Source organism: Acanthopagrus latus, chromosome 19 (assembly GCF_904848185.1).
Source record: "Acanthopagrus latus isolate v.2019 chromosome 19, fAcaLat1.1, whole genome shotgun sequence".
NCBI lineage: Eukaryota > Metazoa > Chordata > Actinopteri > Spariformes > Sparidae > Acanthopagrus > Acanthopagrus latus.
The window spans coordinates 17,460,139-17,483,461 of record NC_051057.1 but is presented as its reverse complement, the minus strand read 5'-3'; the positions used below and the strand labels follow the sequence as shown (position 1 = coordinate 17,483,461).

At 43.5% G+C, this 23,323-nt stretch overlaps 1 protein-coding gene across 1 annotated transcript in view; it reads right to left on the bottom strand.

The window, feature by feature from the left end:
* Nucleotides 1–23,323, bottom strand: part of si:ch211-285f17.1 (sickle tail protein) — a 116,161-nt gene that overhangs the window by 91,994 nt on the left and 844 nt on the right. The window lies entirely within an intron of this gene.

The following is a 23,323-nucleotide window of genomic DNA, read 5'->3' as shown; positions in this document are numbered from 1 at the left end:
AACAGAAGTTTGCTGGGAGAGAAGCAAAGAGGAAAGGGAAGATCAGAGCCCCTCACACACCTCTCATCCTCCTACCCTCTGTCCTGAAATAAATCCAGCCCACTCCCAAAACAAAACCCCTCAGCTCTCACATTTCAAAACATTTCTTCCCTTTTGACAAAAAGTGCTCGGAACAATCGTCTGACCCACAGACATTTCCTCTCCAGTACAGAGCGATCATTGCCAGACAAGCACAATAAAGTATGAATCATTGTTGGTAGGGCGGAAAAGTGCCAAAACAACGACTTGGAACCATAAAAAAGGAAGAAAGGCTGTCTGTTTGTGTAAAGGCGCTTTTTTGCTGACCATAGCAAGTAAACCATGTTCTATAAACGTGTCTAATTCCTAACTCTGCGGACAGGTCACCCTCATTTTGAGCGCAGCGCTTATGACGCTTGTGTAATGTGCCGCAGCATGCGAATCGGACATGTGATATAACGCACAGGGACGCCGTTGCGTGATTACTGACTAAACACCAGAAAATGGATTACAGTGAGCGAAAGGATCAACCGTGTCCAGGCAACACGTTATAAAAGAGCAACAATCCACATGGACTGGACCACTGGCTTAGATTTACACAGGGACAATTTCTCTCCCTGGACTGGTGCTGTGTCACTCAGATATCATAAAAACATCCGGGATGAAAGGGACAGTATATAAGCCAGATTTGGTATTTTACATTTTTTATGCACTGCTCTGTTTGATGATGATGTACGTGTTGGACGTTCCGGCGTTTAAAGGTAGAAAAAGAAAAGAAAAATGCCCCTAGATGTAAAGTAAGATTTTATAAAGTCCTCCGTGCCAAGCCGCCCTCCCCTCCAGATGATTGCCCTTTAGACGACTAAGCCTTCTGATCACGACGACAGCAATCAGTGATCGTATAGATATGCAATGTTAATCATATTGCGACATATCTGTATGGCTTTAGATAAAAAAAAAAAAAAAAAGGCAAAGCAGATTGACCTACATACTTTCCCAATGAATAGTTCGCTGACAAAAATCGGAGAGAGAGGGCTCAGAACCTCATGGGAGCCACCGCATGTTTGATGGATTTTTGAAAGAGTGGGGAAAAAAGTAAAGGAGATAGGGACATTTGCATAAGATTAAATATTAGAATTGCGCCAGATTATGTTTGTGCGTCACCGGTTTTGGCGGAGTTCTACTATGTTTACAGCATCGTAGTACCCAAGGATTACGTCAAAGCTAAAAAAAAAAGGCTGACCATGAAAAAGCACAGACTCCGTATAGGTTTCAGCAAGTGAGTGAACTCTCTCATGCTATGGTTATATGGTTATATGGCTATTTGTGTGTGTGTGTGTGTGTGTGTGTGTGTGTGTGTATGTGTGTGTGTGTGTGCATGCTGGGAGTAAATGAAAGCCCTCTGTGTGGACTGGATGCCTCCCAGGCTTTCAGCCAGTTCTGACTGTAGGCAAACGGCGGGAACTTGGTTCAAAGGCTTCAAATAACATAGCATTTAGGGATGGATATAATTTTGAGTTTCCTAATTAAGCCTGTGATTTTGTGCAATGTGATAGATCATAAAGGACGTCTCACGTATCGAATAACAAACCTCGGTGCAGACACACCATCCAGGCATGGCACCAATTTGCATTTCAAAAAACTACAAGTGGAAAACAAGCGACCGCAAGTATTTCAAACTTCAAAAAACTTGTGAAAGATGATTATCTGGCACTGACAATAAAGACCTGAATGACAAAAAGTGCCACCCACAGCTGTGTAAGCAGCTAGCCTTGGCTAGCACCGTGCCTCCAGATGCCAAAGAGCCAACTCCTGTTTCACTTCTCCAGCGCCCGGGGGGGTGAAGGCAGTTGGGGATTGAGAAGTTTTCAGTTGTGGAAGAGGTTGGGATGGGCGGGGAGCAGAAAAATCCCACAAGTTGTGCTATAGCTGCTTATGGCCCATAAGTGTGTGGGGGAGGGGCTGTGGGACATATTTAAGAGGGGTGGTGGGCTCAGCAAGAGTCGTCTGAGTGCCTCTCTGGTATTTCTCTAATTAACTGAGTTTTATTATTAAACTGGGTGCGTGGGTTACAAATGAGCCCCTCACCTCCTGCTGGGCTGAGGCTTTGTGCTGCTTACAGGTTTATAAATCTACTTTATTTTCATGTACACATGTGCTTTCCATCAATCAAGCAGAGAGACATAGAATCAACAGATGTAATGTTGTTTAAAGCTGCTGTGATTAATATTTCTCTATAGATACGTCACTTGACTACATGCCTGTGAAAGGGGGCTACTCGTGGTGAGAATTATCACCTGACTATACAGATTCCATCAGCTCTGTAGCCTCTTTCAGCTAATTGTTTTGCAGCTACCTGGTGAACAGCCTAATATTACCATCATGAGTTGGTGGAGACCAAAACAGAGCTCGGAAACAAGAGTGGATATTACTCGTACCATTTCATCGTGTCAACTTAAAAGGTTGTTTCGGGCCTGCATGAAATTACTTATTTTTTTGAGATTCAGGGAAAGCAAAAACTAGCAGCAACTAGCAAGGGTGGCACACATCGTTACAGTTTCTACAATTCATGTCATATAAAGTTCAGATGCATTTTAGCTGACTCTCACGTCAGGAGACCGAGGGGAAGGCAGTGGCGTGACAGTTTAGCAAAATGGCTGCCAAGCAAGAGAGTACTGAATGAGACAGCGTTTCCACATTTGTCAGGGCAAACTAAACCACTGGATATTTTTAACCACACCTCGGAACGTATTTCAGCCATTTAGTGGCAAAAACACCAGTTAAATTTTTAAAAGGTGTTGAGACAATTTGCACCCGGACATTGATTTTATTTTGGATGAATTGTTTGGTGAAACAACACGATTCTATGATGAAGTTTGGTTTCGATGTCTGCCGGGAGCATTCGTAGTACACGGTTCATCCAACGACTTTTTTCTGAAAATTGAAAATCCAATGATAATTCCTGTTATTACAGCTTCTGAAACCGCTGGATATTTGTAACTAGACATCGGGACATTTTCAAGGTACAATTTTTTTTATGGATTTGCAGCTGAAAACCAAATAGTTTTGACAAGAATTGTAGGTATTTTCCATTTGAGTTTGCCACAAACTCCTAACTCCTAGAACCAGATCTGCCAAAACATGACCTCCTACTAACTCTAACCAAGTGTTTTTGGTGCACGAGTGTAAAAAAAACTGAACAAATAGAAACATCTATTTTGCTGACTGGCATGTTCTGGCCACAAATACATCTGGTTTGTTCACCAACTTGCTATAAAAAATAGCTTTTTAACAGCTAAATGCTCCTCTCTGTTCAACACTTAGTTCCTAAATCTGTCTGTCTGCAGTTTGGTGTCGTGCAGGTGGTGGACAGCAAGTTTAACAGAGCTTTTTTTTTTTTTTTTACTGGAAACAGCTGCCTGCTGCAGCTGGAACCAAAACAGTAAAGTTGCGCACCTCAAGTACTTGGGTGGTAAATAATCTGTGGATTCATCACTATGAGTGCCCGCCTTCACATACATAATACAAATACACATGTACATAATCCACTGTCAATACAAAAACATTTATTATAGCAGCTTAACTACCCAGAGACTTGCTCTGGATGCAGCAAAATAAAAACAAAGGCCAAGTTTATACGGGGCTTGTGGTGGACTAAGGGTCGGGGGATTTAGGAAGCAGTCTGGGGGGGATGGGTGAGCTGCTGTGTACCTCTCTGCTGAGGATTAAGGTTGAGTATGTTTTCCTAGCCCTCGGGGGTTGGTTGTTTCTTTTTCTACATTCCATCTCAGCGCTCCCTCTCGACCATATCATGAGTCATTACTGACTGTAACATTCACTCAATATCAACTGCTGAATCAGTAACTGAAGGCGCACACAGTCTACGGAAATGCATACGCAACAATAGCATTGAGGATGCTCGGAACATGTTGGGGTGCAAATATCACAGGTTTGAGAGCAGGTTGTAACCCTTCTAGCTTTCCTGTTTCCCTCCATGACGCATTTGAGGTCGGGGCGGAAGCACCGTAAAACAATCTTTCAAATTTGAGATACTGCTGCATCATCAATCACGGATTTAGCTGATTTTTACCTCAAGAAGCAGATCGGTGAGAGGAAAAACTTGGTCAAACTTTGCTCCCAGGCTACAGTGAAACTTGAATGTTCCTCGGAATAACAATTTCTCACCCTAGCAAACAATCAATATTTCATCAGAGAGTTTTTAGTAGCTCACAGACTCATGAAATGAACATCTGAATCCGAATCTGGAACACAGTACTGTATCTTAAATCGGTCGCAAACATCAACAACGACAAACTGTGCCTTTTTCTCTCCAGTGTGAATCCCTTTACTCTCCTCTGTAGTCCTTCGCCGCTGCCGACTCTCGGCTGGGCGAAAGAAAAAAGCGACTCAAAAAGGAGTCCATAAGACGATGAGACTCGCTGACAGTTGGGGCCAATTAGTCTTAACACTCAGCTGCTCCCTGGGGAAAGCCACCGAACATGTCGCATCATCTGCTGCATTAAGTCACAGTAGAGGCAGCAGCGATCGTGGCTGAGGGGCTGCCGCTCGTTCCTCTGGTCGGGGAGGGGGACGGTGACCCGGTCAGTAGAAGTGCTGTCTCTGCCATTATCACTAACTGTCGCTTAAACAAACAAGATTGATCAACGCGAGCGCGCAGGAGTGTCGACTCACTCGCGCTCTAATTAAACAGAACAGCGTGGCTTCGGGTTTTAAGGTTGGCACGGTTCCATTTTCCAAGTTCCTTGAGAATCACGCTGAAGTTTAAAAGGATGACGCAGCAGCTTTTAGATTGTTTGGAAGATACAGTACTGACAACTAAGAATGCATGTTTGCATGTAAGTCTATAGAGTCTTAGTTCATACATTTATTTGTCATGGTATGGAAATCAGTTAATACAGACTTAAAGAATGCTTCCAAATCTCAGGATTGATAATCGGCTGTCAAAAATCATTATTCCAACAAACTACGTTGTTGAAAATTTCAAGCCAGGAGCATTCAGTAAATCATGTCTCCCCGAGGGCTGCAAGATAGACTATATTCCAACAAGAGTCGGTGTTTAGAGATATTACATTTCTTTATGTTCTCTTAGATTCAGTTTTCAGTTTTACTTTGTAACAATGTTGTGCCTGTGCCCTGGTTAGATTAAGGTGCAAAAGCCATTTGGTTAGGGTTAGGAAAACATTATGTTTTGATTTAACGTAACTGGTCTTGATCGCCACAAACACACCTGGAGCTTGTCCAAACATCTGTCAAAAATTTCATTTATTTTGTCGCCACAAACATGGCTGGAAATTGACCCGAGCGCTCCCTGTCATGTAAAACACAGTCTCGAACTGCGGCCATTAGCTTCCATCACCATCGCCGCCACCTCCCGTTACGAAAGTCAGCTCATACAAATGTCATATGAACTTGATATGACACGTTTTGTAAAAAGGTCAATATGGTGCGTCCATGCGAATGGATTATTGATTTGCAGCAACTGCCAACATGTTATCCTGCCGCATGGGCTGTTTATTGAATGCATTTGTGCACCCAGACCACCTTACTTTTTCCAAATCTGACTGAAACCCATTTCACTTTTCCTATTTTTTCTACATATTCTGCAGACGTAAAGAAAGAAAGAACATGCCATAAATCTTGTCCTTCGCAGAGGTTATATCAAGGAAGGATGTTTTCATAAGGGGAAATTCAAATGTACTTCTGGTGTCTTTACTCTTTGTTCTTAGTTGTTTTTATTAACAGAGCTTATCTGTGCTGTGACTGTACAACCAAATTACCAATAAGACTCCTGAAAAATAAGACAGATTCCTAAAGTCAAATTAATTTATCTCGTACAAGCAAGGAAAAAATTGCTGGTATAGTTTTCTAAAAGGACTTGAGTTCAGGTTTAAGTGCAATCACAATCTTTTAAAATAGACTTGAAATCCTCCCAAAAGCAATCAACTCCAGCAATGTCAGGTCCTCCTGTAGATCAGTCGAGTGAGAAGGGGCAGGGTGTTTGAGGGATTTTCTTTGCCTGGTTCTCTTAAACTCTGTGGACAAACATCTGTCTTTACACAGAAAATAGGCCAATCAATCTTAAAACACATACATTCACAGTGATAGAGAACATCAGCAGTGTGTAGTTAACAGGCTAAAATATGGAGAAACACACTGCTGATGCACTGCTTAAGTGATGGAGGGAAAAAGCCTCAGAGAAAAAAAAAAAAAAAGCAAACTGCTTTTCGGGAACAGTCATCTCATTTCGGTGAGCTCCCGTCCTCGGAAATGAGTAGAACCCCCTTCTTAACACGGACCCGTAAGAGGATTATTGCACCAGATGCTGAAAATGAAAAACGTTTGACTCAAATGTTCTCTTAGTTCACACGAGGCGAGAAAAAAACAACCTCAAATTATAACGAACACAGTCGAGTCGAGAGTGATGTTGTCTCCCAGCTTTCAGTGAGACGGGATTCTGCATGCAGTCCCGCAGTCTGTGTCATCATGAGCTCTTCCTCCGTATGTCCTGTCTCTGGGGCCCCCCTGTGGCCTTATGCATCACTCCTGCTCTCTACCCTCAATGGGCATCGACATGTGAGCACTCACACACAGTTTTGGAAAAGCGTCTACCTCCACAAGCCCATATTTTCATCCCCAGTCACCCCCAGAGGTGGCGGCGGCTACGCATTGAGCTAACAGCCTTGTCCTCTCCTTTTACGCCTCCGCGTTTTAGGGAGAGTTTAGGCTTCTTATCCGGACGGCCTGTCAAGTGTGTTATTTGAGGGCGAACCGAATGCTCCTGCCTGTAGTGTTTAAAGAGGATATGAGGGGAGACAAACCGCCTCTCCATTCAGACTGATGTAAATAAGAGGCTTCGCCATTCTCTTTATGGCTTATTGATTTTTAGTTCGATGGCTGGCTGCAGGCGGAGACGGAGAAAAGAGGGAGGGAGGGATGGAAAGAAAGAAAGCAAGAAAGCAAGACAGAGGGGTGCAGTTACCGAATTCTCAAGCAGCAGCATCTTTCTTCGAACACAATCAGTGCAACATTGGTGACACTTCTGCGCTGTAAACACGCATAAACACAGGCTGTGAGGGTTTCGCCATAATGAAATCAGAGCCTCCTATGAAAGAGAGCTAAAACAAGCCCTGGAAGATGATAATTATACTGTCAGGATTTCATGCTAATTAATGGATCTCGTGACATCGTATCCTCTGTTTTGTTCGCAGTAAGTAACCAAAACAATGAAAGTAGAAAGCCTGTCCTGTCAGATGTGATGGGAAAAAACAATGACCTTATTCACATGTTGGGTAGAACTATATTCTAGTATTACCTCCGGGGGAATTAAGAAGATGAAATCTAGGGAGCTGCGTTTGATTTGTGAGTCAAATAAAAAAAAAAGGGGGCTTCTTTTTTGGCACCAAAACATCCACAGTCGAAATGTTTACATCAGCAGAGGAAAAACAGAAAAAGGTTAATATATTAAAATAAATGCGGGTGCTCTCCACACAGGAGAAGAAAGAAAGGGAATATTTTCACCTGTTCATCTTCAGCGGAGACATATTTGACGTGAATGCAAAAAAACAAAAACAAAACACAAGCGACATAAGCGCGTACTTTCAAGCACACACACACCGAACAGACACACACATCTACACCATAAGGACTTGTTAAATCTTGTTGTTAGCATCATATAAACAGCTTGAGGAGCTAAAGGAGTGCTTTTAGTGACTCATATATTATGGAAGAGGGATGTTTTCTGTGCAGGAGCTGCTGCAACCTCGGTCTCACCCCTTCCTCAAAAAAAGATATGTTCAAAATACATACACGTTATAAGTGTCCTGCTAAAGCTCGCTCATTTCTGTGCAGGATTCAAACCTGGATACTTTTAAATCTGTAAGGTTTGAGATGATGATGACTGTGATCTGTGCCACGAGGACGCAGCACCAGCGGAGGACTCAGGGTGTTTGCGGGGCTGGGGTGAAAAATAAAAATAAAAAAGGGCACCAACACACAGAAAGCAGTGATATATTTATACTTGGGGCATTTAGCAGACGCTCTCTGTCCAAAGTGACTTACAGTAATTCATACAGTCATACAGTGATGGCGGTGGCTGCCATGCAAGGTGCCGACCAGCACATCAGGAGCAGTTTTGAGGTTCAGTATCTTGCCCAAGGACACTTCAACCTGCAGACCAGGGAGATGGAAGCAGTGACCTTCCGAAAACAAGATGCTGGCTCTACCCCTGAGTCATAGTCGCCCCCAGTTACAGTGAAGAGGGATTTTATCATGTTTTATCCACCACGGGGGCATCAAAGAGGAGACTTTCTCTGTTTTTTAGAAAACCACCCCCCCCCCCCTCCCGAGAAACACTTAACGTGCTGCTCGAGAATCTGCTCCCTGAACGATATGAACCTTAATGTGGTCAAGCGCGAATTCCTCCGCAGTTAATCTCGCGGCTCTTCAACCTGATGTGAGTAATGTTTTATACTGATGACTCTCCCTCCCTGCCGTCGATTCTCTACAGAGGGCCCAAATTTATGCTCACTACGGCTATTTCGCCTGTGACCTTTAACATGTGAAAATGCCATTTGTCTAAAGCGCTCTCGGGGGGATTGTGTGTGTAATCTGCATGTGTGCGTGTGTGTCTCTCTCCCTGCGTGTGTGCATGTCCGTGTGTACATACACACAAGCTTGCCAAGAAAGTAGATTTTCGTTGGAGGGTTTTTTTTCATGGCTTGAGTCTCTAAATCAAGCTGACAGCTTTCAAATGACCGATTATCATCCCCATAAATTTGCATACTTTCACCGGTGGACATCATTCCGCTCAACATCACAAATGTGCCGATCGCTGCGGTTATATCACGAGTCGTAAATCACGGTTGGGTTGAAGTATGTGGAACACATGGTGGGAATTTTTTTTTTTTTAACAGAGGCAGAGATATGTCACTCATAATTCACAGGACAGCGATTCGTATAGGTTTGTTCTGAGCGCTCGTTTCCATTTAAGGTTTATTAAAACAAGTAATTCATTCTAAAGGTTTAATCTCTACATCTTCATAACCAAGTCTGCACAGGACAGATGGATTAGGCCGGCAGCAGTCTGCAGATCTTCATTAATGTGGAATTTCTTTCAGTCCTCGTCGAGCATCTCTTGAGCGAAGGCGAGAGGTTGGGCCGAACGTTTGGACGGGAGATGACATTTGAATATGAATGCTCGGCGTTTCCAAACTCTGATGCATGAGAAAGGTTGTGGGGCTTTATTCAAAATAAGTAACAGCGCCATGTGCTCCAGTGGATGAAAAATGTCTCGGAGTGGGGCGATGTAAACTGTTGGGACGGGTAGAAAAGGCCACCTGAATATAAATAAGAACTTCTGACATAAGAACTTATGAGTCAGGATTCCTGAGAGTCCCCAAAAAACATTTCAAACCATAAGTAATTATGTAAATTTAATCAAGGATGCTTGTACATTTTCTGGTGATTGATGCACTTAAGTTAATTTAGCATACAGTATACTTACATGTATGTGTATACTTTATGCTATGGGTGGACCAAGAATCGTCCTGTTTGATGATAAGAATCAGTGTTAAAATCTGATACTTTGGCTCTGATGCAGCATGTGATCTGCACAGCAGACTAGCAACTACAGTTACTAATAAATAGTAGTGGAGTAAAAAGTACAATATTTGCCTCCAAAACGTAGTGAAGTGGAAGTATAAAGTAGCAGAAAACGGAAATTCCCAAGTCAAAAATAAGCACAAGACTATACTTGTCTTACCACCCAAAATAGCAACGGTGAAAAGTAACTCCTCAGTCCTCTCTGCTGGACAAACTATGAAGGCACCGCTGTGTTGATACGATCTGAAACACCTCTAACATTTCTTCACATCAAATTCTTGTTTCAGTATCAGATAACACATCAGCTTGACCAATTTTTTGGTCTAAAGTTACAGAGATATTGAGGGATGGTGCCCTTACAAAAAAAAAGACAAAAAGTTTCAAGTAGCGAATAAGCAAAAGCCGCAAGTGAACTCCAGGGACAGCAGACACCAGCATCCGTGTCACAGCGCGACAGGAAGTCCTCCGACTGCACACATAAATGCAAGTCGGCAGGCGCACGTACACACATGCAGGGCCGCGAGGAAACACACAGGGCTTCGGTCAGCAGCGGAGATCTGCTGAACCGACAGCAACTGGGCCAAACGCAGGACAGAGATAAGCATCTGACGCAGAGGGATGAAGACACAAAGAAGGGGCACACCGGGGCACTGAATATGGAAAATGATAGAAATAAATCGGAGCTGGAAAGCTGTTAATGATGGAGGGAAAGGTGTGAGAGTGAACGGACGCAGGACAGGGGTGGAGGAACTTGTCATGCGAGGGATGAAGCCGGGCTGCATGGATCTGGTCTCAAGACACTTCTTTTAATTGTGCTATGGCTCAAATGCTCCTGCAGGAATAATGAGCTCCAATCTTTATGGCTTTGCTCCGTGGCAATAACACAAATGAACAGTCCGGTTCCTTGGCAAGGAATAGCATTGACTCGAGGCTAATTGCAATAAATTGTAGAAGAAATAGCTGCAGGCGGATGTTGGCAGCCCAGCCCAGAGAGTTGTGTCTGATTTTACTGTAGGATGAGTGTGTTCTCACGCCGCGACATCTGGCATTTATCCGCTCAGAAAGAGGATTTCTAGGGGTGTCATGTAGAAGTGGAAGTTTCCAGAAACTGCTAACTGACAAGAGTGCAAAGTCTCACTTGAGAAAAGGTCAATCACATCGAGGGAGAGCAATGACACGACAGTGGGTCTTTGTCTTCCAAGGTTAATTCATCAAATATGTCCTCTCGACAGGAAACGAGAACATTGGCACAGATGTTTTCGATTGGCCTTCGATTTCACAACTGGGGTCAGAGGTTTTCTGCCTCCGCCTCTTTTGCCTGACATCTGCCCTGACCCTTCGCCCCGCCACTGGTTTACATACACAAGTTTCAGTGTTTGCGTCCAGTCCAGACCGAGCCGGACCCCCCTTGGGTGAGTTTCCTGCACTGTGTCGCGTTTTTTCCATCTCCCGTAAGTACACCTCCCACCTCCCCAAGATGCTGATGAAAAGACTTCAGAGGCCTGATTCATCTGGGCTAAGGCCTCCTTAATGAACTGGTGAACCCACTCTCAGACGCGGGGACGCTCTGGGTGCTGGAGAGGCTGATTAAAGAAGGAAGGGGAGTGTGAGGAAGAAGAGGGAGGGTGTATGGAAGGGAAAGAAAGAAGAAAAAAATCCTCCTCTCTTGAGGTCGAACTGGTCCTTCAATCTCTGCTGTCCCTCTGCACCGAGTGGAAGAGGAGAAGGGGGGAGGGGGGAGGGCTTTGGCCAAAAAAAACCCCGGAGTCTGATCCTCATTAAGAAGCACTGGGAACATCAAAGACCAACCCAGAACCTCTATCACTCAGGAGCACCCACAATCGCCACAATATTAAAACTCGGGCGCCATTCAGTGTCAAGTTCTGAGGCAGGCGCAAGGGCTCGGGTGACTCAGGGGTTGGGGGACTTTAAGGTCCTGAAGGTCAGTGGAAAGTTTGCGCTAACTCCTCCTCACCTCCGTGATTGGCTGCTGCTGAATAAGCTTTCAGCTGGAAGGGGAAAAAAAAAAGTAGGAGATGATGATAACTGGCAGCTGTGGGCAGATAATTCTAACTAGCAGCTGTGAGACACTGTAAAACTTTCAAAGTTAAAAGCTAACTGAAGTGGTGCAAAGCGTTCGACCACTCATTATTTGCTGTAAATGTGCTGTGGGAGTTTTCTGTAACAGGAAAAGTCAATCAACCTTCGGATATTAAGTTCAATCATCAACTGTTGAGTCATATATGAAGGAGTCACTGGTCAGCGTTGCTCTCCAGTTACACTTATTCTCCCACTTTGAAGCTGTATCAAGGTCAGTGCATATGCAACATAATCCTTTCAGCTTTTCCAGCAAAGTTGAGAGCCACTTTCGTAGCACGCTAATAAAAAAAAATCATCTAAGGGTGCTCTCAGTGAGAAGTGCGTGCACAGGGACCGGAGTGCATACTAATCTTCATCATGGTCTTTATCGTGTCTGTCTTCATTTTTATCAGAGAGAAGACACAAGATTAGTTTCTTCTTTCAGAGAATTAACCCTGAAAAATTGCATACGGGGAAATGTGGTGATACAAGTTGCCAGAATAAATGTTGTGCATTCCTGCATACAACAGATACACTGAAGATTTAAGTTTCTTTATGTTCAATTTTCAAGCTGTAGTTAGTTTCAGGCACATAAACAACTCGGTTGGGGTTAGGTAGAAAGAGATGACGTTTTTTAGTTTGCCTGGTTCTGTCGGCACAAACGCACGTTAAAAATACTCAAATTTTTGGCTGGTAATTGTCCCAACGTCTCGTCAAAGGTATCAGGTTTTGTTGTCGCTACCGTGGCTGGAAGACTTCCAGACACTGACAATATTCAGTGGTTTTGTGATAACATACGTCCAAACACCATCGTGGTCTCTTGCTCGTGAGGCTTTCTCTTGCTTACACGGCACCACCATCAACTCGACTTTCCATCGGCTGGATGGAATTTCTATTTCACTGTGATTTTTCCCTTCAATATAAAAATAGTGACACAGCTTTAAGTTAAAGATTAAAGCGGTTAATTTCACAAGGTCATTTTTAAAAAAAAATGTTTTACAGTGCAGGGCGATCTAACAGTGATTCACTTTCACATTACGTGAAAACTTTAAACTTGGCCTTTGTGAGAAAAACCACAGAAAGGACCATCAAGGAGAAAACATCAACTTGAAACAAATCAAGTAAATCCCCTCAGTTTTCCAGAGTTGCGCTATTAAAGTCCTGATGAGCTGAGGCACAAATAGACTATTAACCTTTTCTCAGGAGAGGTACAGAAGAAAGAGAGACGTGCACACTGCTGGATTGTGCTTTAAGGCCGGGGGAATATAAATGCAGAGTATACATTCCACCCTGGTGGTCCAACACGTACAGCTGGTCGGAGTCAGGTCACAACAGCACAGGATGAGTGAAGGGGCTGTTTCTATCATTGACGCAGCAGCAGGCCTCAAACACACACCCGATAACTCCTCTTTCATCTGGGGCATGAACCCAAAAAAGAGGGGTTTCGAGACTGAAGTGCAATTTGTCCACGCTCGTGCAACACAAGCCCGTCTGTCTGTCATTATTGAAGTTTACGAGCAGCTACGCTGTGGTAAGACGTGACGGTTCAAACAGAGGACAGCAGACAAAATGCCACGCTCTCATTCATCCCCACAAACTGAAATATCAAAAATATCTTTGAGCCATTGTTTTGTGCGCTGTGCTCAGAAAATCAGCAGCGACATAAGCCCAGTGAAACAGAGGAGTATTAAAAGCATCTTTGTGTTTCTTTTATTTGCCTTTTGACTTGAGGTCGGGAGCGGCAAAGTATCTGTGAGGATGACTAACAGTGTGATTGAACAAGAGAAGCAGAAAATAAAGGACCTTGCTGACCTTGCCAAAAGGCCCGATGATTGCTGCCCCCTCTTTAGACCGCCAGGCCTGGCCATTAAATCTCTTACACAACTGCTGGCCGTTGCAGGGGCTCATGACAGCCAAGTCTGCATCATCACGGCTCTCCGGCTTCACATGGAGGCTGCACATCATATTTGATTGTTAAATATCACTGAGTCTCACCTCGGCCACAGCAGCTGGAAGCGGCCCGATAAGCTAAAAAGTGAAAGGTACGTTAAGCTCGGGAGGGGCTGAGGAGTTAGACAATGCGGCAGAAATCATCATCACGGTAATAAATTAAAGCAAAGAATAGGCTTTTTTCATTTTTAATTGCTGACATTTCTGCAAAAAAGAGAATAAATTGCCCTCTATAAGGCCACTTTGCTCTTTAAAGGGCCACTGTGTAGTTTGGAGAAGAAATTCAAGAATTTATTTATATACATATACATCTTTTTTCCATAACTGAATAAACAAGCTGTTCTCAGAGGAAAATAACGTCCCCAGAACACTGTTTTGACACTACAAAGGTGGCAGGGTCCGCCACACATTAACACAGTAAAACAGTTTGATATTGTCCTTTAAGGTCAGTTTGTTTGTTCAGTCATAAAACAAAGAGTTTATGTTCATTTAGCTTGTTTTGGCATAAAAATCAGTTTCACTTTCTTAAAATTACATACTGCTTCTTTAACACCAAGCAGTTTGATATATAGGGTCTTAATTAAGGAAGTCCTTTGTCTTCAGATTACAGTTTGGGTGAAAGGATCAACAGCCCTTCTCTGAGGCTAGCACTGCTCTCATTGGCACGCTTGTGTTTTTCTGAGACTTTCTGGGGAGTGAAGTGGATTAGCCCAACTTGACCCCAAAAAATTTACAAGGAAGTGCCAAAGAATTCACGGCGCACAGCAACGCCTACATTCACTTCCTCCATTTTCACATAGGCAATGTTGCTGATAAAGTTCTTTATAAGAAGTCTGCTGATAAAGCAATAGGTCGCTGCTTATTCTGCCACTCATTTTTCTTTGCTTATCATCAAAAATTGAAGTTGGATAATTGCCGTGCGACTGTAGCTGAAGGTGGAGGGAAAAAAAAGGCTGCTGCTTTAAAAACTGAGCAGTTTTTCTAGATGTATGCTCTCCTCCCACAGCCCCCTCGCCATGACCGCACCCGATCAGTGGCGTCCCCTTCGCTTATAAACATCCACTTGTATCCGCACGCTAAACCTCCCATTTATCACGCTGACAGGAGCGGCCCTGCGGTTATTGACTGGGAGGGAACTCTTTTCCCATCCGCGAGCTCAGTTATCAAATTAGATACCGAAGCAAAATGTTTGGAATGTTAAATGAGTGCTGTCAGAGGGCTTGTTTTCAGCTAAGCGGGCATAAATTACTCATAATCGGGGAGGGTTTATCAAATACGGTGCATCTGTACTGAGTGTTCAGGAATGTTTGGTTTCTACTGTAGCTCTATCAGTACTGGTGAAACAACTATTAGAATCATGTGTCACAAAATATTACTGGGTGGTAGAACAAGATAATAATGAGGCTTACACACACGTATACAGTGATGCACATGTTGAAGTGGTTCCACTCATATCTGACAGCTTGAAGGAGCCTTGAGGATGCTACTCCAGGAAGTCTCTGAGCCCAGCCAACAGCTAGTCCCACAGGTGAATACACCACACTTTGATGTTTTTACACTTTTGGTTGCATGGACTAAACAAACCTGACATAACTTGTTAATCAAGACTGGACAAAAACCCACCAACACCCATTAATGATGATGGAGAAAGGGTACAATCAGCATTCACTCCCAGGTCAAGAGAGTCCGCAATCTTGGGCATTTACCAGCTCCAAGTGACAGCCCACAGTTATGTAGGTGACGTAACTCCACTGTATTAGTAGTGTCACACTGGACATGAACAGCGGCCTCCTGAATTAGATTCCTGTACTTCTTTAACCAACCGTCCGTCCCCGACCTCCTTAACAGACTTTTCACCCTTAATACTCATTATTCTCACATCCTCCTTTGCAACTGTAATAATGAATACAGCCAGTAGAGGTCACTGTCTGATGTGGACAGGCTCAGCCAATCACCTGTTTCTACCGGGTTTACCCATGTCTGACGTTTTATGTACCAAGCATGATTGCGTGTAAGATTCTCCTCTACTTTTGATGTAAAAATATTTTTACTGAGCTTTATATATGCTGGTAGGCAGGTTTTGTTACTTTCACAAAAAGCCACACAAGCTGTTTTCAGTTGTCTTTATGCTGAGCTAACCGGCTGTAGCCTCATATTCATTCCGAAGATACAAGAGTGGTATGTCTATCCAATTCTCATTGAGAAGGGAAAAGGTCCCAAAATGTCAAAATACTCCTTAAACATGAAAAAATTTGTCTTGAAATCTCTTTCACAGGAACAATGAGGACTGCAAACACAGGAGTTCTTTTGTTTGAGCGCGCGCGCGTGTGTGTGTGTGTGTGCGAGTGTGTGTTTGCCTCAGTCGACCTCCGTGGCGGCGGCCCAGATCCTTTGATTGATTTGTAAAGTCATTAAAATCACAGCTGGTGAATAAAAGACTCGGTGTCGTCAGCGCGGAGTTTGAAGATAAGCTGAAGATAAGCCTAATTATCAGGTGCCCGCACACAGACACACACTTAATATTAGGCATCTGTGCTCAACGTTACTTCTGTAAACACTGCCTCATTTTCTCCCCCACATACCTATTTGATATTTTCCCTTTGAACATGACCTCGCCGCAACATCAAAGGAGATCTGACTTCTCACTCATCTGTGTCCAAATCAATTTTTGCTTCTGCCTTGCTCCTTTAAACAAAACAACAATGTCATCGGGGCTGGCACCACGCATCATTAGCGTTTGGGGAGAGCATGCAGAGAATGTTATTACATCCCTAGTATCCCAACAGCTCAGAAATACAGCCAGATTGTCTCTAATCACCAATAAAGTAGCGCAGATATTTCAAAAAAACGCTGCTCAGGGCGGTTGAGTGACAACTGCGCGGAGAGCGGCGGCGGCACCCTTCGGGAGTCATCACTTTTAACAGTGTTGTGCCTCCATATGTGTGTTATCAGGCCTCAGATCCTCCCAGACTCGAGCTGCCTATAAACAAGACAGAAGTGTTTGTTTACTCCTCAGCTGACTCCACAGGCGACAAAAAAAAAAAAAAAAAAAAGAAGCAGCGGCTGGAATGGGGGCACAGTGAGAGCCGGTAAGAAGCTGTAAGAGGTCCACGTGTCACTTGTTGCTGCCCAACAGGTGAACTCCATTATCTCCTCACTCTGGTGGTGAAATTTTGTACCGACCGCTTTAGTTTTACTACAGTTCTTGAGAAAAACTACAGAGCCTATTCAGGAAGGAGCTCGCGAGACGGAATCAACTAGAAAAACAACAGAGGAAAACATCTGGTTCCTCTCCACGCAGCATCGGCATCCCGCTGCTGAGGAGACAGAGAAGTCAGGGGAGGGCGGATAATTCGTTAGGCATGCAACGTTTCATGATGCATAGCCGTTTGGTGAGACAGAGATGATGACTCAACCAGGAGTGATTCCAGCCATAGGATAGCATCTACTGTACAGTATGTCACACGGTCATTGTAAATCTTTGCATTTCTTTTTTTAGCTTTCTCAAAATGCCATCTCCCTTCGACTTTGTTTCTTAAGAACGACCTTTGTATTAACGCTCCTTTGTCACGAATAGTTGATGATGGAACAAAATGTCAGAAGTCTGGGAAAAAGTATGCAGTGTTTTTTTTTTTTTTTTTTCAAGAATAGGCCAAGGAGAAGCAGAGCGCTTTCTCTTTCATGAGTGTGTAACATTAGAGGCGGATATAGTGAATAAAGAGCCTGGAAAGAAATGAAAAGGTCAGCAGAAACTGGATGAAATGTGAGTGCCAGAGATTAAATACACACTAATATATTTCAAAGTGTATGAGGCTCTTTTGAAATGTCCACAAGCAATTTGATTTGTACTTTTTATTCATGAATGACCAACTTAATCACCAGAATTAATGTTCCCAATGTAGGCTTCTGCATGCCGTGGACATTTTCCAAATCTACTTTTTTTGGGTTAAATTTTATGTTGTGTCAATGGTGTGCCTCTGGTCTAATTAGGTTTAGGCACAAAGAAACCTCTTGGTTAGGGTTAGGATTGGTTAAAATACCTGGTTTTGTCGCCACAAACACGACTGAAAATGTTGTGACATCTCATCAATTTTCTTGCCAAAAACATGGCCGGAAAAGTAAAACTCACTAAAAACACTGGGTTGGATTGCCATGAACATGACAAGAAATGTCCTGACATCTTAAGAAAAATGTCACTTTCTGTTGCCACAAACACGACTGAAAATGTCCTAACATCTCATAAAAAATATCCAGTTGTCTTGCCACAGATGTAGCTGGAAACTCCCCAACATCTCATCAAAAATATCCAGTTTTGGTGCCATAAACGGGGCTGGTATTGTCCCGACGTCTCATTAAAAACACCCCACTGTGTTTCCAAGAAAACCTGTCTCAAAATGTCCTGAACACTGAAAGTCAGCTTATATACATGCAATGTGGAGGTCATATGACACCTATTCTAGAAATATCAGTACGGTACAGATGACACATACAAACCTGAATGCATCCGTGGTTTTCAGAAACGTAAGCTGCCTGTATTTATCTTGGTGACTGGGCTGCAGTGACCTCCTCAATACAAAAAAGTGTCAATAAACAGAACGCCTTTACGAAGAAATGACAGTAAACGCAACACTGGCTCCAGTAAATATGAATAAAAGCTGTGGGAAGCTAATTACATTGAAACCACCCCATGCAGACAGGAACTGTGATTCATTGAGTCTAATGCCTGTAAGTATGCTCAGTATTTGAGTAACAAAAACAAAGTGGAGATCAACTCAAGGTCACTGCCCTTTTATCAGGCTGCAGCATCCCCAGTTAAATCTGGAGCAGCAGCTTATTACTCATGGGCAGGGGAGGCCACAGCGTACCCTTAAATCTGTGCGTTTTTAAACTCTACGGGAACTTAAGAGCCCTTAAGGGACAGGCTTTTAATCCGCTGTGAAAACAGCTGTTTAGCGTCTCAGGGGCTCGGCTATTTCCAGAAGGATCATCTCAAGTGCCTATCCAATGTGATCAGCATCTTCAATTGGGCGGACAGCCTGCCAAACAGGGCACTTCACACCTCGCCCGAGTGGACGGCCGCTCGCTATAAAGATGCCATTAATAGGAGTGAATGAGCTATGTATAGCAAATATGTCGGCGGAAATTAAGGCCACGCTTTTTTCCCACCTCCACGACTGTTTAATTTGTTTTTCGCTGAGAATTAGAAGCCGAGGAGACAGCAGCCCGCCCCTGGTTTCCAAAGCTTGACACTGGGACAGACACCCTCCTGCATTCCTGAGCTGGTAAAGAAGCACATTCTGTGATTATCATTCCAACACAGCGATGGCATTTCCAGGCGTTTTCACATACAGGGGCTGTGAATATGATAGTGCGCAGCCATGTTTACAGTTTGTCCTGGACATCCTGACAAAAGGACGCTGATAAGTGATTATAGCAGTGTAGTTTTAACAAGGGCAAAGTGGAAACTCATCCGAAGTGAGTGTTAATGGGCTAATGGAGTCAGCAGCACTGCCAGATCTTCCTTTTTATTATGATGCTAAAGTCTGTTTGGACCCCTATTCTTGCACAGCACTTTATGATGGTGTAGCAAATCATCTGAAGTGTTGGTTATTGTTACAGCCTCTCATGAAAGCAAGGTAGGGCAGGGTATTTCATTTAAATATGCAAATATGTTCAGCTTTTTAAAACACCCAAGACACCACCCAGCACACTTTCACCCATCACTGTTCGTTTAAGGCCACAATCTGTATCTTTATTCACATTTATAACCACAGCAGCGCGTAAGTGTTGACCTGACAAGATGTCTAACAGGTTGTTGTCTGTATGCATGCATGCAGGCACCTCTCTCCCACTCCTCCTCTGCAAACACACCTGTCTTGTCCTGGTCAGAGCCGAGCTGTAAATCGCCTCTGTACTTCATCTCTTGTTGTCAAAATGACATCTTTCATGTCAGAGGCTGGTCCGGGCCTTGTGTCCAGCCATGTTCACAAGGAGGTGAGTCTGGCAGCCTTGCTGAGCCCCGCTGACTGCCAACAGACATTCAGCTAATAGGGTCACTTAGCTCCATGGCTAACTGAGCTTCTTGCTAATGGCAGCTAAGTGTATACTTAGAAGCAGTACACAATTATGCTGCCCCTAAAGTTATGGGATACCTTCAAATTCTGGCCAATTACACCTTCAACAACTGGAGAGAGAAAAGATAAGCTGTTTACAATTACACGTTTAAACCATGTAATCTTGTTCATTTATTTTAATATTTATTTTATATTTCAATCATTATTTTAATCTCTTTTCAGTCAGCACATAAAAAGATATGTGTATAAAGGACAGAGTGATATGACAGTTGAGAACCAGATGGCTCTTGTGCCGTGAAACGGCAGAAAATCTGGACAGACAACAAGTCGGTGTGATTAAACTGGCTCATTGACAAAGAGACATGACAGACTTGAATTGATGGAGAAAGACCTATGGAATGAACTGCAGAAACAACATCAGTTGTCAGAACTTCTTGGCAGAAGCAGAGAGGGAACTGCTGAGAGCTTTAAGCTGTTCCTTGTGAAGTTATAGTGACTCAGCTGGATGTTTAGGGACTCCACCCTCTCTTCGTGATGAGAAAAGATAAAGCAATATCTTCACTCAGCCCGTCCAACCAAGACTGCATATCCCTCTCCAGAAACTCTTGATATAATCTTCAGAATTTCACCGGAAACCTGAGACAGTGAACATCGTGGCTCAGAGTGCAGCTGTCAGCATGTAAAGCAGCTCACTGAGAGACACATCACTGTTTTACTCAGTAAAGTGCAGCTCTACAGACAGAGTAAGAAAATATATTCACCTCGCTATAAGAAGGATTAATCACAATTTTTAAAACTAAAGGACACTTTAAAGGAATGACGATGGCAGCTAGATCCACAACATCAGTGGTGAGAACCCTGTGGGAGCTGTTCTGGCTCTTTGCAGGGAAAACATGACTCTGGTAGTCCCACAACAGCTGAGGGTGAAATGGAGAATGGGAACACAGTGGAACAGATTAGGAGCAAGGGGGAAACAACCTTTCTTCACGTAACCCACTCAGATGAGTCAACAAATCTCTGAGGAGGAAACTAAGCTGGCCATGTCTTTAAAAACACAACGCATCTTTTACTTTTTTGTCTCTTAGTCTTCAGTTGACACTAACGCAGCGGAATACCGAGTGTATCTCCAGTTTGGCCATGTGAAAGTACTGACACACAGAACAGTTGTAAAGTTATTATCAACTGTTTTCCTTCCTTCCTTCAAAAATGGCCTTGTGTTTCCACCCCCAACATCTGTGTGTTGGTTTGTTACCAGGATTACGCAAAAACTAGTGAACTGATTTCCAACGAACTTCAAAAGGGGTTGAGACTTGGCCCAGAATAGACCCACTTTAAGTTTGGTGTGGATCCGGATAAAGAGGCGGATCCTGGATTAACATTACGAGATGGTGTTGGGTTTTTTTTTTTTTTTACTTTTTAGGTAATTTCTCAAGTAATAATTCATGGATCATGATGAAAAAAAAAACCTGCCAGTTGTTGAGATCTATGAGTAAATGCAAAAGGGGATGGTAGAGGCTTGGTAGAGGTATGCACTCTATGACTGCCCCAAAGAGTTTACGCTCCAGTAAACAATAATTAGATGATTAAAACTTGAATTTACACAAGACCACAATGGCGCAGGTGCACTCTAAATAACTTGTTTTTCTCTGGTCCCTCTTCAGGCAACTCTGTGGTTAGATTAAACAGGTTTAAAAGATTTGTCAGTCCGTGTTCAGCTGATATTCCTGGATCCAATTCCAACCATGCTAACCTGATACTAACCTTCTATTTTCTAGTTTGAACTTTCAAGAAATGCTTTTTTTTTCCAAAAGCAACCTGCCTGTTAATTCCAGCTTTTTAGACATTACTGTCTTGATCTCTGACATTTTTATTTGACTTTGCTCAGAGGTAAATAACATGTATTACTAAAGAGAGCTTTCTAAAACGCAAAAGCGTGAACCATCATTCAAAGATATATTCTGATTACACTGATTCAAGCCTTCTGAGGAGCGCTTTACAAACGTCAGTCTTTCACAGGCATGTTAGTACTTCCATGTAGCAAGAACTATGAGAATATGTGATTAAACACACACAGTCCTGCTGTAACTATGCAATAACAGTTTTTAATGCAGACTAAGAGGGGAAAGGTTTAAGTAATAATCTGTCACACATTTTTATTCAACTCTTACAGTGCAACATGAGGCTTACGCTGTGATCTGTTTATGAATGTTTAAAAATAAGCTTTCTTGGGAAATGTCACGCGGGAACAAGCGTGTTTTCACCTGCAACAAGGCGCAACAGTGAGGAACAGTTGGTAGTTAGCGTGAGCAGCGACAGCCACCATGGCTACGTAGACTGAAACGAATATCACTGGCTCAAACTTAGAGCTCTGAACTGATGAGTTATTCTCTCTCCGAGCTGTTACCAGCAGCCTGAGAATGAATGGAGCGATGGATGAGCCGCTGCTCTGTTGCTGTACAGGTGCTATTTGTATTTCATGTGTCTAATAATATACATATTAAAACTTGGCAATCTATTCCTGGCCTTGATCCAGGCGAGAGGTTGAGAGTGTGGTAGGTGTGTGTGTGTGTGTGTGAGAGAGAGATCGGAGGGAGGGAAAGAGAAGGGACTGAAACTTGACCCTCACTGTCACTTGCATCTGGACAGCGGGAGCACAAGGATGGGCTGAGTCAGAAAACTGGTTTGCTGCTGAAGCTGCGCGCCCTGCATACAACCTGAGCCCGAGCTGCACGCATCAGCCCTTTTCGCCCACATGCATGCTACTGACTGACTGTGACAAAACACACATCAGGCTGCCAGAACAGCTGCCATCATGGGTACAAATATATCACACGCTCGCACATGCGCCGTCACAGCACCAGACCGCACTGTAGATGCACCTCTCTGGTGGGGGGGCTTTGCAGCAAACTGGCAATTTTCCATTGCGTGCCGCCTCACGTGTCCTGTCACTCAACCTGTCACCATGGAGATGAGCTCAGCTTCCCTGTGTCTCATGCTGTAGTGCATCCACTGCAGCACACAGCAGGCGAGGCAAGGCGCCGTCGCACCTCACATGCGATGAGAGAGGCACTTTACTTGTGCCATCCAAAGCAGGGGGGAAAAATAAAAGCTCTGAACGTGGTGACACTCTTAAAAGGACTGTGGGATGCAGGGAAGTGGTTCGCTAAATGCATCTAAAAGGTGAGCGTCACCTTAATTAAAGAGAACATGGATGACAAAAAGTTAACAGCAGCAGCAGCAGCACGTAAAGGGCAACTGCCACTTCAGATAAGTGTATTAAGTGAGGAGTGGATGGGATCACACCACTGATACACATGCGGGGTGCATCTCAAGAGCAGACTCACATCGACCTCTGAGACAAAACACGGCAAACGACCAAAGTCGTGCCTGGAAATTATAAGACATGATATAAAAAACTATTTTAAAAAACTTACCTTTAATCAGCTGGGACTTTTCCCCTTGGTTGTATTTTACTGACTGACACCGAAGCATGTAGAGAAGTTTAATAAAGTCTAAGGTCTGTGGAGCACAGCTGCAGCTTGACTTAAAGGAGCACTACGTAGTTTTGGAGAAGAAGAGAA